This window comes from Eleutherodactylus coqui, chromosome 8 (genome assembly GCF_035609145.1).
Source record: "Eleutherodactylus coqui strain aEleCoq1 chromosome 8, aEleCoq1.hap1, whole genome shotgun sequence".
NCBI lineage: Eukaryota > Metazoa > Chordata > Amphibia > Anura > Eleutherodactylidae > Eleutherodactylus > Eleutherodactylus coqui.
The window spans coordinates 76786705-76799219 of NC_089844.1; positions in this window are offsets into that span (position 1 = coordinate 76786705).

Sequence of the window (12515 nt, forward strand, 5' to 3'; positions counted from 1 at the left end):
CTCTTACTTTTCATTTGGTCTCACAGACGAAGGAACCCTCCGTTCGAGTTTATTTAGTCGTTAATGGTTTAGAGGAGAGGGAAGCACTCTGTGAGATAGGTCCCATTGACGAAGGAACCCTCCGTTTTAGTTTAGTTTAGTAGTTAATGGTTTAGCTGAGGAGAGGGATGTACTCTTTGGGACTGGTTCCATAAGAAGAAGATGCCTTCGGTTGTATTGCCATATATAAGGGGCTGACAATTCGGGTCAGAAGGATTCACTCTATGGAGCGTGTTATTTTTTGTTGTTTTTGTTGTAATATGCGTAAGACCTTATTAAAGAAGATAGAGCCCCTCAAGGGCTGCCGCCGTGTGGATGAATTTGTAGAATGTAAGAAAAATCTAATGAAAATGTGTGACACCGACCGCATGGCAGATTACAAAATGGTGTCTGGGAGGAGGTCTTTAGGACCCAGAGGTGCCTTGGAAGACCAAGGTTTGCTAGAGAGAGAGAGACAGTCAGAGTAAGTTACGTATGTACACATTGTTTGTTTAAGAAAGTGTCCGTAAGTGAAATGTTGAAAAGTACAGTAAGTGATCAAGAGGGCGTCAGGAGAGTGTCTATTGAAGGTTATATTGGCAGTTAGGTAGGGGAGAGAAATAAGGGGAGCAGGCAAAGTCGATAAGTAAGTTACAATGCACGTGATTTGTTGGTAAAGAGAGATGGAAATGTGTATAATACAAGATAGATAATAGATAATATGTATAATCCATACTAGATGGATGTATATGTGTATATATATACTGTATGTGCAAATAGTTAGCTGAAGGGGAGAAGAGTCTGTTGACATCTAGCTGCGAACTTTTGTTCAGTCTCTGTGTAGCCTTCCAAGGTCAGGAAGATAACAGCGAGAGAGAAAATGTAATAACATCCTTGGTTAATATCTTTGCTTGCTTGCAATGAATTGAAATGAATTTAATTAGTTATACTGTCTTAGTAGGCAGGGAAATATAGTAATTTCTAATGTATATTCTTACTTATACAGGGGTTGAAAATGAATGTTGCAAGGTCCCAGGATATGTGTTAATTATGATTTCAAAATGTTTTTTTCAATAGTTTGAGCTAAAACTGTGTTTCATATTCACGGAGAGATAACAGTCAGGGTCACAAGGGGGGTTGAAAAATACCCAGAGAAACTAAATACTTCAGCGTTTAATACAGCATATAATAGCTTCAGTAGATAAGAAATATAGAATATTTCAGTCACTCAGCAAACTTTTTCACATAATTTGTCAAAGATAGCGCTCATTCACAATCTCATCTCAATAGAATTATGTACTTTATAAAATAATAGCACTCACCTCGGTGTTTTTTCAGCTGATGTATGTATGTTTGTCAAACTTTTTTGTCTGTGCATCTGTATGTACTGGTACACCTTTAAAGGGGGGCGACGGAGCAGACTTGAGCGCATGGATGGATGAGAGTTAGTGACCCGTGTTCAAGCTGCGGTGAGTGATGGAATGTGTGATGTGGAAATTGACTGGGGGTAAAAGTCCTACCCCATGCATGGGACTTTGCTTGGTTGTGATGTGGATGCTTGGACTGTTACACTGAAATTAAGTTGAGAAGACGGATGCAATGTGCCAATATCGAAGGGGTGGAGCTATATGATGTAATAGTACGTAATAATGTTTCATCCCTCCTGCACAAGGGAGGGGGGAGAATTTTGAGCAGCTAGTTTTTTTGTTTTGTTTTTTTTCTCCTGTCTGAAATTTGATAAAGATATTGCAGGCAGGAACAGACTAATAATGAATTCACTTAAAGGGATCTCACATTTCCAATATTAATAGGTGTTTGTAGATTATTCTGCCCTGGTGTAACTCATGTTTCTGTTATAGGTGCTAACATTTTACAGGCCTTATCTGCTTCCATCAAATCTTTTTACAATGTTGTAATAACTTAAACCCGGCTACTATTGTTCCAATTGCGTACCCTGGTTTAAAAGGGGGGAGGAGAAGGCATAGGTGATCTAGGTATTGCAACTCAGCCATTTTAGGTATTGCAAATCAGCCATTTTTAAATTTTTTGCAAGTCATTTTTACATTTTTAAATTTTTTGCAACAAGGTTCTAATCTTTTTGAAATAGAATACCAGCCTGATTGTCTAGCAGTGATGCAACAAGAAAATTTAAGTTTTAAAAAGTTACTGAAAGCCCTTGTTAATAATGCATATTTTGAGTTGTTTTTATAGATGGTACCCAGGGTGATTGACGACTCCACACTGGATATGCAGTGGTTACACAACAAGATGTCCTAAAAGCAGAATGTCTCCGCATGTCGCAGTACAAGAAGCGGAATTAAAAGCACTCACGGAGGCGTGTAGAGTGGAGGAAGGTAAGACGGCAAACATTTACACTGACTCCCGGTATGCATTTGGCATAGCTCATGATTAAGGCCCAACATGGAAGGCCAGACAGTTTTTTACCACAGCAGGACAGCCAATTAAAAATGTTGCAGCGGTGCAGTCTCATGGAGGCCCTACTTCTACCTGACAAGGTGGAAAGCTCACACCAATTCCTACACCGGAGAAGCAAGAGGCAACGCCATCACAGACCACACAGCAAAAGCAGCGGCCCTCAAGCCGTGGAAGAAAGAAGAAAAGAAGAATTTAACAATAACTTTGGACTTTGATAACAACTTGGACTCTGATTTGATAATAATTTTGGACTTTGATTTGAACTTGGACTTTGATAAAAAACTTGGACTTTGATAAAAACATTGACTTTTGATATGCTCAAGGAAGAAAAAGACAAATGGACTAAAAAGGGACGGCGTATGGTGAACAGTCAACAGCACTTGCCCACCATAGTCCCTGTGCCTCATGATGGCCCAGCTGACGCACGAAAAGACGCACCTCTCAAAGCAGTAATGATGTCGACGCTTGAACGAGGACGGGTGGCTCCTTGGTTTTCTGTAGCTGCTGCATCATTTGTCCAGTTTTGCATGATCTTTGCCGTAAAGCAACAGGGCAGAAGTAAATTTGCCACATAACACTTGCCTAGACCACTCTACCCATTTCAGGGATTGCAAATTGGCTACACTCAGCTCCCACTTGTTGGGAAGCATGAAAATGTGCTTGTTGTTGTTAATGTTTTTCAGGTTGGAGACCTACTCTGTTACCAAAGTAAATAAGCAGGTAACCGCACAGAAGCTCATGAATGAGGTAATCTGCAGATATGGGGTACCGGAAGTGATTGAGTCAAACAAAGGTACACACTTCACAGGTGAAATAATGCAACACATCATGTCTGTTTTGGGTATATTCCAGGTTTTTCACACACCCTACCATCCGCGGAGTAGGGGGAAAGTAGATACAAAAGGAAATGAAGGAAATGGTAAAATTTTGAATTGAGTGTCTTCCATTAGTTTTTCTTTTTCTTAGGAGGATACAGGCCACAGTAGCTGAGTTTGGGGAATGATTTTCTTGTTAATTAATTGTTAGTAATGCATTCTGTAGTCTCTGCTTTTCTCCAAGGTCCTACAGATGAGTGTCGCAATCTGAAACCAGGTGACAGGGTCTATGTGAAAAAGTTTGAGCGAGAAACCCGGTTTAAAGGTCCCTACCAGATGTTGTTCACCACGCCAACTGCAGTCAAGCTCGAAGGAAAGCCCACTTGGATCCACACTTCGCACTGAAAAAACTAATGATCCTGCATATCCTTTACATGCTATAATGTGGTACAATTCCTCTAACACACACCTTTGACTACTGTACACTAGCCCCCTGTTTCAGAACAAATTAATACAATGAAATGTGCAATATGTAGACTACACTGAGGGTGAGAATCCAACACCGCATCGTGCTAAGAGGGAAGTTGACGCTCCAGGTGGTAACTTTGACCCACATGTATACATAGATACAATAGGAGTGCCAAGGGGGGTGCCAGATTAATTTAATTCTAGAGATCAGGTTAAAGCAGGTTTTGAGTCCTTATTTGCTTTTGTCACTGTTAATAATAATGTAGATTAGATGAATTATATCTATTACAATCAGCAGAGGTTTGTAAACTACACCAGAGATGCTTTACAAGGGTTAGCTGACCAGTTAGGGCCCACTGCATCCATGGCCCTAGAGTAGCCCTGGATATGATTTTAGCAGAAAGAGGTGGGGTATGTAATTTCCTGTTTGTGTATTATCCCTTTAATGTGACCAAAATTTCCCTTGTTTGAAAAAAGATGAAGAGCCAGTTCCGATAATGCCAACCAGATACGTTACCAGAAGAATGGAGAGATGGACTAGTACTGTGTCTGCCTCAGTCTCATAAGATGGACTGTCAGTGGACTTCCCATTTGCCTAGGGAAAGTGCAGAAGACCTTAGGTTCCGGCGAGGGCACACCCTGTGGGGTGTTAACTTGTACAGATAGAGGGTATGGAGGCCCGGAAATAAGCCCAGGGAATCCATGGCCTCCTTCTGAGGTGAGGTAGGGATCCCTCCCTTTTAGGAGTAGGGACTTACGGGCAGTGGAGAAACCCTGACGCAAGGGAGAGACGACCGAGGAAGAGTGCAAAGTCTGATGCTTGATCTCCATATTAAGTTTTTTAGGGGGGTTTGTGAGGGTATATATATATATTGCCATATGTGTTTTTTATGCTTTTATACCTGTATGCAAGTTTTATTCAATTCCAAATGAAAAAAACTTAAATGTCGCCTTACATCAGATATCCCAAGGTTTTGCAAGAGATGTATCTTAAATTCAGAGAAGATACCGAACCAGACGCAAGGACGCATGTACTTGGCTGTTTTCCCAGAAGCCCATATCAAGATGTTCAACCATGTACATAATTTTCACTGTCTTAGGCCCGAAATCCGGACTTCTTAGAATTAAGTGGGTGGTTCTTTGTACTGGAGTTAATTGAATACGTGATTTTCTGTATAAGCCAGAGGCGCCTCACTGTCTAAGGCGGCAATCCGGACTGCCCATATATGATTATGAGCCCATCACCCCATAGTGGGGATGGGACAAAGTGTATAAGATCTCATGTAATCTGTAATAAAGTGCGCAGTTTTTTGTCCCGTGTGAGAAACTATACCAGACCTCTGTGTGGTGTCTCTTCTTGCGGCCGGCAGCGGGGCAAGTGGGGTGGGCCCGATTGGTGCTGTACTTAGAATTTTAACCTTCATACTATGGGGTCATGAACCTAACCCCAGGCATAAGCAATGATATCCAAGAAAGGCGGCAGCATCAGCGGTGTAGAAATAGTAGAACATTTTTTTTATTGCTCCATAAAAAATGGCTATGATGGCTGTGATGTAAGCTTATGTCATGGCATCGTGGTACTTAACACAAAATGACGTTACCTTACGTCACGTGAATAGCGCAAGATCAGAAGAGATCCCACACCATCCAGCAGCAGCAGGAGGCGGCTGTTACCGATAGCGGGAGTGCATAAGGACAGCGACCACTGTTAATCCCTTACACACCATGATCTATGTAAAGGGTCCCTCTCTGACATCATCGGACCCCGGTGATGTAATCATGGAGGGCCAATGGGTTGCCATGGCAACAGGACGCCAGCTACCAGCATCCTGCTTTGCCATTGCCTATGATCAGGGACATAAATAGTGTAAAATTACAAAAGAAAGTGTAAAAGAAAGACATAAAAAAACAACCTTTTTTGCTCTTTTTTCCCTATTTGTATGAAAAAAATAAAACAATGTAAGAAAAAACCCACATATGTGGTATCGTGTTCGTAAACTCTCTAACCGCCGTTTTTTCAAGCTCCCATAGAAGTCTATGAACACGCCTGCACTTTGCGCACCAAAGATAGGTTGAGATTGTACCCTTTCAATTAAATTCAAATTGATAGAGTGAAATCTGCTGTGGATCCACACCATAATGTGTACCAGCAGCTTCACATGGGCATATGCGTTTTTATGCACCGCTCAGCACAACATATTTTCCCTATGAACGAGGCCTTTTTGCACATGTATCGCCGTACTTTATTGTACTTTTTACACTCGCAGGGCATGTTTGTTTGCGTGGCAGACGTACACACCCCGATTTAAATGTCTATTTAGCCTAGCGAGGTCCTGTTGTGTTCTTTTCCCTGCGGAATTGCGCTGTTTTGCACGCATCTACTTGCGTATTGCGTGTACATTTGTGCACCTCCATAGATTTCTATGGGGACCTTTTTGGTTCTATTTTTTGGTGCTCATGCAAAATCGAAATAATTGACATCAATGGGTTGTATGGCTCTGCGTATTGTGTGTGTAAATTTTATTGCACAACTATACGCGTTTGAAGCCATCCTCAAAGTGCTTTCAGATGGAACGTTATCATTCAAACGAGCGAAAGTAAACAATAATCGATCTAAATGCTCGCAAACAACTGAGCAAAAATCATTCGTTTTTCATTGGTCATTCATTTTAGGGCTTATTCAGATGAACGTATATCGGACGGGTATTCACGCCGGCCGATATATGGCATCTCTCTCTGCAGGGGGAGGAGGCTGGAAGAGCTGGGACCACTGCTCTGAGCTCCCGCCCCTTCTGTGGCTCCTCTCCAGCCTCTCACCGACCCTCTGCACTATTTGCAATGAGGGGAGGCGGGATGGGGGCGGAGCTAATTCCCAGAACTTATGGAACAGGGAATTCCTGATGATATCGTCTCGGACAGAGGGATTCAGTTCACCTCAAAGTTCTGGAGACATTTCTGCACGGTCCTGGGAACTACCGTGAGTCTATCCTCTACTTTTCGTCCTCAGTCCAACGGCCAGACTGAGAGAACTAACCAGACTCTGGAGTAGTATCTCTGCTGCTTCATCTCCCATCTTCAGGAGGACTGGGTGAATTATCCACCAACAGCGGAGTTCATGTATAACAATACCCAACATAGTTCTACTGCCTAGAACCCGTTCTCTGCCAACTACGAGACACATCCCATTTTCATTCCTGGCCTTCCTGCCAATACTCCTGTCCTGACAGTCAACCACAGATTTGCAGCATTGGTAGATATTCAAAAGGAATTGACATAGGCTTTACAAGAGGCTCAGGAGGCCTACAAAGAAGTGGCAGACTGACATCGTCAAGTGGCTCCTCCTTTCCAGGTTGGAGAGAAGGTATGGTTATCCGCCAGAAATCTCAAGACCCTTGTACCTTCTCCCAAACCTGGGCAACAGTTTAGTGGACCTTTTTCAATTTCAGCGAGGGTCGGCCAGGCAGCTTTCTGCTTGAAGCTCCCGGGCAGCCTAAAGATCTACCCAGTTTTCCATTTTTCCCTACTTTTGCATTACGATCAGCCTTGTTCCATGATCCTGGTTATTTAGTTCCTGCCTCCTGGTCTTGACCCCGCCTCTGTCTCTGATTGGGCTCATTATAAAAGCCTGACCCTGCCACTGCACCAGCGTGTAATTAATCTGCTTCACAGCACTGCTTGATCAAGGTGCACGTTTGCCTGCTCCTCTACTATTTCTGCAAGAACTCGTGATACTGAAATCTGGCTTCCTCTCTGACTGCGCTACCTGCCTTGTCCATCTGTGCTGAAAACCGAGACCTCCCATTGCTGACTCCTGGCTTATCCTTGACTTCTCTCCAAATCTTCGGCTATTACACCTGAGGCTCCAGCCTAGTGCCTGAAACCCTAACAACAACATACTAATATGATGTTATTGCACTGTATAGCGCGACGGGGAGGCTGCACTGATATGTGTAAATCTAATGGGGGTGTAGAAGGCTGCGGGAGCCATTATGAGCAATATTAGCAGCAGCAATAGTTTAGCAGCAGTTCAGGCACAGTTTAGGCATCTGTAGGTCCCCTTGGAGCTTTGGGCCCAGCGAGGTTGCGCCTATTATAATCTGCCACTGGTTGATGCCATCAGGTAAAAGACTCTGATGTCTATAAATCCAATAGGATTAATATCTACTGCATCTATTTCTATTCCCTATGCACAGACACTTGTTCAATGGGGCTATTATATTCTTTGATTGAATTAGATTTACAAAATGTGTTCTCTGATCTTTTAGGAAGAAACATTCCCAAGATGGGGGTCACCTAACAAAATCCCCCAATGCTTAATCAAAATTATTCTGATTCCTCTATTCCCCCTATCATATGTAATAAAAAATCCTCAGATACCCTACTTTGAGTCCCTATTTTATGTCCAAACAGTCCGCTTGTTAAAGAGCACAGTTTTCTTGTAAAGCTGCCTCTACCAAGTATAGAAAATGCAAATTAGGACAGTGCTCCTCTAAATCAAATCACAGCGTTAAGCCCCGCCACCTGTGGCTCAGGACCCAGCTGGGAGGGGGGACAGGGAGTGAGAAGACTGGCTAAGCATCAGGTAAATTCCCCTCTGCTGGCCTTGTGCTATGGCCAGGGAGGAAATGAAGGGAGGCACCTGATTCAAGTTTCCACTCCTCCTGTCAGACAAGCAGCAGAGAGAGTGGAAGCAGTGCAGGCCACTATTTTGTTGAAGCCTTACTAAGGCTGAAGAAAGGGGTTCTAACCACACACCTTCTAGGTGCTCTCCTTAAAGAGAGACAATACTCCTCCAGACCCATGTCATAGGCCTCTCACTAGCCAAGCCAGAAACCTACTGCACGCTGATGAGGGGCAAAAACCCCGAAACAGCTGTCTGTGTATGGATTTCTGGCTTGGCTTTTAGTTCTCAATCATTGTTTTTAAGAACGGTGTGAATCAGACAGCGCCTTGATAAACTTACAGCAATAAAAAGTAGTGAATAAAAGAACTCACCTGGTACCCAGCGGGGGCTGCAACGTAAGAGGTCCCCGCTGGCACACGAGATCCCCGCAGGTCCAAAAGAAAGAAATGGTTCTTTACTCCCACAAACGATCCATGAGACATGGAGAACAGCACATAGGAAATGTTTGTTTATTTTGTTTTTTTTAATAATTTGAATCATTGTTTACAAGACTTGTAAAAAGGGTCTGACATTGATTTGAAGGAATGCCGCCATCCAATAAGTGGCACTGCATAGGTATTGTTCCATCTTCCTTATTTGCATATATTTCCCACAGGAGCATGCATGGACTTAAAAGTCTCCTCACTCACCTCATAGGTGTCTCAACACAACTCGTAGGTGCTCTCCTTAAAGGGGTTCTGTCATTAAAAACAAAAAAATATATACTTACCTATTGCTCCCCAGGCAACCTGCTTACCTCTCCTCTTCTCCTCCCAAATCTTCTCCTGGATCGTCTAGCAGCTGGTGTCACGTGACCTGCTGCTGCCTGATTTAGCTGGATCCGGTGATGTAACGTACATTGCGCTACATTCTGCTTCCTGCAGGTCAATGTACGCATACGTCACTACTGACGTAGCGTTCATTGCCCAGGCAGGAAGTGCGTTATGCACGGCTGGTGTCCCTTTCGCCATGGGAAGTAGTGGGTGTACACCACTGTTGGGCTGCTTGACAGCCAGGTGACGCCCCCACTTCCTCATTGGCTGGGCGCATTGATAAGGGGGTACTGGAAGGCACAGGGGAGAAGGCACAGCAGCAGCGCCGCAGAGGAGCTTCAGAGCGGGGGCCCGACGACGCTGGAGCATCAAGGGACAGAGCAGAGCAGCGGGCCAGCAGCAGAGGCTCCTACGACACAAGGGAGCTTCAGAGTGGGGGTCCTTCAGCGCCGGAGCATCAGGGGAGAAGGCAGAGCAGCGGTACAACAGCGGAGCCTCACAGCGGGGGAACGACACAGCTGGAGTAGCGGACCAATAGCGGAGGCTACAACGCCGCAGGGGAGTATGACAACAGGGGACGGAGAGCGATGCCGGAGAGCAGAGCATCAGCAGGGCAAATTGGCCAGCATTGCATGTGATCCATGGCATCGGCAGCAGGGGCTGTGGCGGCAGCGCTGGCGGGGTGTGTGGGGGCGCCTAACATGATTGCTTCATGGCTTAGCAGTGTAGGAGTAGATTCAGACGAGCGTATATCAGCTCGGTTTTCATGCCGAGCCGATATACGGTGTCCTTGACTGCAGGGGGGGAAGATGGAAGAGCCAGGAGCAGGAACTGAGCTCCCGCCCTTTCTCTGCCTTTTCTCCGCCCCTCTGCACTATGTGCAATAGGAGGGGGCCAGACGGGGGCGGAGCTAAGTATCGCCGCTTAGCTCCACCCCTGCCCTGCCCCTCCTATTGCAAATAGTGGCAAGGGGCGGGAGCTCAGTTCCTGCTCCTGGCTCTTCCATTCCCCCCCCCCCCCCATACATACATTTAAAGGGCTGTAAGATTTTTTTTGCAAAGGGGTGGATGCACGACAATAAAGACAAAAAACACAGGTGGCAGGACAAGTATTGTAATGCACACACAAAATATGTATATAAAAAAAAATCTAAGTGTGTGTGTGTGTGTGTATATATATATATATATATATATATATATATATATACACATCACAATGCATTGTTCTCAGAAAGCGCACAGCACTCGCATATTTGCCTTGCGCAATGTTGGTCTGAGTTACTTGGACTGAAATAGTGCTCACTTATGTAAAATCAGCCGATGGGAATGAATGTAACATCACCAAAGACATAAAGCAATATTTTGCCCTCTGTTGTCAGCATGCTATTATCGTGTCCCTCAAGTGTCAATGCATAATGCATCCCACGTGGCAGCGTGCCCGCCTGTATCACATCTTGTATCCAAGCAAGAGGCGGTACAACAGGGTACTAGAGCCTCCATGCCCGCCATATCACATCTTGTATCCAAGCTAGAGGTGGTACAACAGGGTACTAGAGCCTCCATGCCTGCTGGTATCACATCTTGTATCCAAGCTAGAGGCAGTACAACAGGGTACTAGAGCCTCCGTGCCTGCCCATATCACATCTTGTATCCAAGCTAGAGGTGGTACAACAGGGTACTAGAGCCTCCATGCCCACCTGTATCACATCTTGTATCCAAGCTAGAGGCGGTACAACAGGACATACATACATACATACAAGAAGACCAGCTTTACACAGATGTAAGTGCAATTGCGCACACTGTTGTGCAGGTTTTTATCTCTCTGTGGGCAGCCGTACACAGGTGTAAGCGCATGTATGCTCTCTATTGCGGAACGTACATGTCCTATGCAGTGTGTGTGTATGTATATATATATATATATATATATATGCATCTTGATACATATACGCATAGATAAATTTATATATACGTACAATACATTGCATGGGGAAAATTCAAAGGGGAAAAAAGACAGGTATACGTTTTCTGTTTTACCATGTGGAGTGACTGCTGTGAGTGATTATTGTGAGTAACTACTGTGAGATGGTAAGCAAGATCTGGAAGTGTTGGGTGTTCAGGGACAGAGAGGCAGGGAGAAACTCTAGCAGATTTTGGGGGACTGCAAGCTCTATTCACTGCACTAGATCACTGGATGGGCGGAAGTAGCTTTGTGAGGGCGGAAGTGGTCAGCACAGCAAGGGGTGCTGGGAGATGACCTAGCAGGAGGGGCTGAAGATGTAAACAGAGCATGGAGGTGAGAAATGGAGCCTAGGTAAGTACAACTACTGAAAAAAACGTTTTGTATGTGTTATTTACCACAGCCTGTGCCGGCAGGGCAGATTTACTGGAGAAAAAAAAATACAGATCGTATTGACAGAACCCCTTTAAGGAGAGACGATACACCTTCTGACCCATGTCATAGAATTTTAATTGGAAACAAGTCTGACATCATGCTCATTGGTGCCTGAGGAGTAGTGCCTATAGAAGTGTTTTTTGTTTTTGCTACTATACATTGTCTGGTTTGAGTCCTGGGAAACACTCTCCAGTGGACCTAGAAAGGCTTGCAACTCCTCCCCATGTCCAGTCTATCACACCTGTGACCATGAGGTGATTTGTGTAGTTGTGAACATTTTTGCACAACTGCATCAGGTAAAAGCATTAACTACTGTATGCTCTTTACACCACCAGTTGTTTTTTGGGTTTACTACACCACATTAGTGCCCCCTTGTCCTCCTTTCCCTTTATTTCTTCTTTCTTAAATTCTTGTCATAGGCATTACTGACAGTGGTTATCATATTCAGATTTAGATCTCTTTCAGAACTGAGGGGAATGTCCTTATTAAAGAGCGATTAGTTCGTATTGGTATTGGGTCGATTTCACCAAAATCATCATGAATCAACAGCCGTTTCCGACTTCCATTAAGATCAATGGGAGTAAAAATCAGTTTCACTAATTTGCCCTCCAAAGTGTCCGTGATGCAGCCAAAGCCTCCCAAATTGCATGGGAATACAGCCACACATCTGGGGAACACTGTGCTCCTCCCAAAAATTGGTCAAAATAGTGTACAGTGGTGTAGGGGTCAATCATAGCAAAGGGGGGTCACTGAAAACAAAAGAAGACCCACATAGAGTCTTCTAGATCAAAAATTGTGCCAAGGAGGTGTTCTGCTTGTTGTAAAAGCAATGTCATAAATTTTACAACAAATTCTGCCAGATGAACACAACACTCAAACATGGGCCTTCTACTCCTCCTCGTCTGAGAAAAAAACAATGTAGTTACCAAAAATTACACTAAGGGAGACAGA